This window comes from Elephantulus edwardii, unplaced genomic scaffold (assembly GCF_000299155.1).
Source record: "Elephantulus edwardii isolate Elephantulus edwardi_28Jun2011 unplaced genomic scaffold, EleEdw1.0 scaffold00015, whole genome shotgun sequence".
NCBI lineage: Eukaryota > Metazoa > Chordata > Mammalia > Macroscelidea > Macroscelididae > Elephantulus > Elephantulus edwardii.
Window position 1 is genome coordinate 19,574,720 of NW_006399765.1, and position 3,559 is coordinate 19,578,278.

Genomic DNA, 3,559 nt, shown 5'->3' on the forward strand with positions numbered 1-3,559 from the left:
GCAGTAGCTGTCCTCCAGCTGCTTCTCATGTGTGTCTTGAACCTTCAGGCGTCTGAGTCTCCACCCCAGTGCTTCGCTCCTGGGCTTTGTCCTTGTCACCTGCCACATCCTGATTGTCTGGGAAACATAGAAGAATGATGACAGCACTGTGGACCCAGCTTCCCTAAGGCCCCTGCTTAACACCCAGGGAGGCCAGGGGAGGAGACAGGTGAGAAGGGAGTGAAGTGGCTGCCGACATGGTGATGGATGCTGCGGGGCGTTAGTGTTGTGTCTCCTTCCGATTTCTGCCTTCCGCCAGCCTCCCCCCACCCCCCAGGGCCATCTCAGCAGCTCAGCTCATATCCCCATCGCCCTAGGTGCCAGCCAGGCTGCCAGAGGGCCCGACGACCTCTGCAAGGTCGACCTCCCTCCCTCCGTGAGGTCCGTCCCAGTCCCACTGCAGTTGAGCTTCTGGACATGGCCTTCAAGGTCTCACGCCTGCCTCCAGTCTCTGCCTTGCCAGTCTCATCTCTTCCTTGTTCATTCATAAAACATTTAAAATCTCCTCTATTCCTGACAGTGTCTAGGGTGCTAAAGACAGAGCGGGACACAAAACAGATAAAGTATCCATCCTCCTGGTATAAAGTGACCCAAGTCAAATTGAGAAATAGAAATCTGAAACGTCAAGTAGTGAGAGGGGCTCTGTTGTTGTTGTGTAGCGTTGAGTTGGAACCGACTCATAGCTGACCCTCTAGCTGGTTTTCAGAGGTAGGAAATCACACAGGAGGAGATTGCCCATCCTTGTCCCGTGGAGCTGCTGGTGGATTCAAACCACATGCCTTTGAGATTGCAGTGCAGAGTCTTACGACTAGGCCACCTTGGAGTCTACAGACAGTATTCGTATGGTGAGTGAAAAGAATTACATTTTTCTTTCACTAATCACTTGCTATGTGTCAGAGAGCTGGACAATGACTAGGGATGATAGAAGGAGAATTGATGCCTTTGAGCTGTGGTGCTGGAGAAGAGTATTGAGAATACCATGGACTGCTAGGAAAACAAACAGATTCGTCCTGGAAAGGGTTAAACCGGGTGGCTCCTTGGAGGCAAGGATTCTGAAGCTTCATCTGACATACTTTGGACATGTTGCAAGGAGGGACCAGTTCTTGGAGAGCGACGTCATGCTTGGGAGGGTGGTGGGGACAGCACAGGAGAGGAAGACCCTCAATGAGATGGATCGATTCAGTGACTGGGGTAATGGGAGTAGGTGAGTCAGAGACAGTGAGATTGGCACAGGATAGAACAGGGTTTAGGGCTGTTGTACATAGGGTCACTATGAGTCACAGGCTACTCCATAGCACATAACAACAACAACAAACAACCACCTGTAAATGAAATCTAGCCTCTCCTTCTTTCTCCAATTACAAACGTTGCAACAAACCACAGTGATACTAGCTGAGCCGGTGACTTTGTCACCAACAGAAGTCAGATCTTGTTGAATTAGAGTTGTTGCAGACATTTGGAGATATCATTGACACTTGTCATTGCTTGAATTCTGATCCTTGCTGCACCCGCTGTTCATTTACTGCCATAAATTCTAGGCAGTAAATCCTAATGGGAGGAGACTGGCCATCTTTCTCCTGTGAGACTTCCGGGTTATTTCAATTGCCAGAGATGCAGGGTCTTCTGTTAACAGTGCAACACACGATGGGCTACTCTATCAGAGCTCCTAACAGAAGTCCTGCTGGGTCTCGTGTTAGTATCAGGAAGGCAGCACACGGGATTCCAGAGCGCCCATTGTTTTGGTGAATATTTTGAAAATTGTGTTTTCGTATCATTGACTTCTTTTGTAAAACTATCTATTTACGTCGATGCATTAAACTCCCCACTCCCCTCTGCCGGCTGGGGCTTCGCCAGATGTCAAAGGGCCCATAGCCACCAAATAGGCTGAGGTACTCCTGCATCCAAAGCGAAGGAGAGGAGGGGGCTTTAGCCGGAGTGGCCGGAGCCTGTCTGGGGAGGTGATATTTCAGCGGTGACCTAGAGGTGCAGGGACTGCCAGGTAAAGGTTCTGGTGAAATGATTTTGGGAATCAGGAGCAGCAGGAGGGGGTGGGGGTGAGGTGAGAATGAGCCCGGAGGTCAGTGTTGCTGGAGCGAAATGATGGACGGGGAGAGGATGGAGCGGGCAGGGGCCGTGAGGCCTCAAGGGTTCTGAAACAGACTTGGGATTGCGTTCTGAGCAAGATGGTGACATGTTCCAAAGTTCACGTTCATATATAAGAGCGATCACAGGCGGTCGGGCAGAGAGTGGAGTGACAGGGCAGAAGCGGGGAGAGGGGGAGAGCTGCGGCCACCAGGGAGGGTGACGGAGGAAGGGGCCTGGTCCAGGGCACAGAAGGGGGCGAAAAGGCCAGATTCAAATGGGTCTTCAAAGCAGAGCCCCTGGGACCTCGCTGAGGGCTGAATGAGCTGTGAGCTTTCACCTCTCCATGTTTTTTGCCTGTGTTCCCTCTGCCTGGGACACACTTCCTGCCTTTTTAATCCTTCGGAAGGAGAACTTTCCTCTGATTCCAGGCCCACGCGGCAGAGGCGGCTTGTGGCCTGACCTTTTTAGCTCCCCATCCTTACTAATACGTTATTGTTGGCTGCCACTGAGTCGGCACCAAGTCACAGTGGTCACACAGACCCGGTCCCGCACCAACGTCGCTGTCCATGGCGAGTTCAAATCCGTGTGCAGCCGGGCCTCTCTGTGTTGTGAGCACCATTCACCGTCAAGCACCATGGCAGACCATTTTCAGTTGTGACCCACAGGTTTTCATTGGCTCTTTTTCCTGAGTCGATCTTCCCTCCTGAGTCTTAGCCTGAAAGCTCCACTCAAACCTGTCCACAAAGGTTTTGTTGTTGTTATGTGACATTGAGTCACTGGTGACTCATAGCGACCCTATGTACAAGAACTCTGAACCCGGCTCTATCCTGAGCCAACTTTATTGTCTCTCACACACCTATTCCCGTTACCCCTGTCACTGAATTAATCCATCTCATCGAGGGTATTCTTCTCCTGTGCTGTCCCTCTACCATTCCAAGCATGATGTCCCTTCTCCAAAGACTGGTCCTTTCTTGAAACCTGCCCAAAATATGTCAGATGAAGCTTTAGAATCCTTGCCTCCAAGGAGCAGCCTGATTTCACCCTCTCTAGGATGAACCTGTTTGTTCGGAAACACTAGTGCCCCAGCTTCCAGGACCATAGTAAAGTGCACACCACCGCATACAGCACCTTGACAGAAAGGTGGGGGCTTTTACTGACAGACTTCTAATACTATATGGGGCTGAAAAGTGCCCAGCGTCAAGGTTTTGTCAGGTCTTGGAGTCCATGAGGAGAAGGCCAAGAGAGTCCTGATCCATCCATCCATCCATCCATCCATCCATCCATGCATCCATGCATCCATCCATCCATCCACTCACACATCCATCTATCCATCCGTCCATCCATCCATCCATCCATCAGCCCACCCATCCATCCATCCATCAGTCCATCCATCCACTCACACATCCAACCATCCATCCATCCATCAGCCCACCCA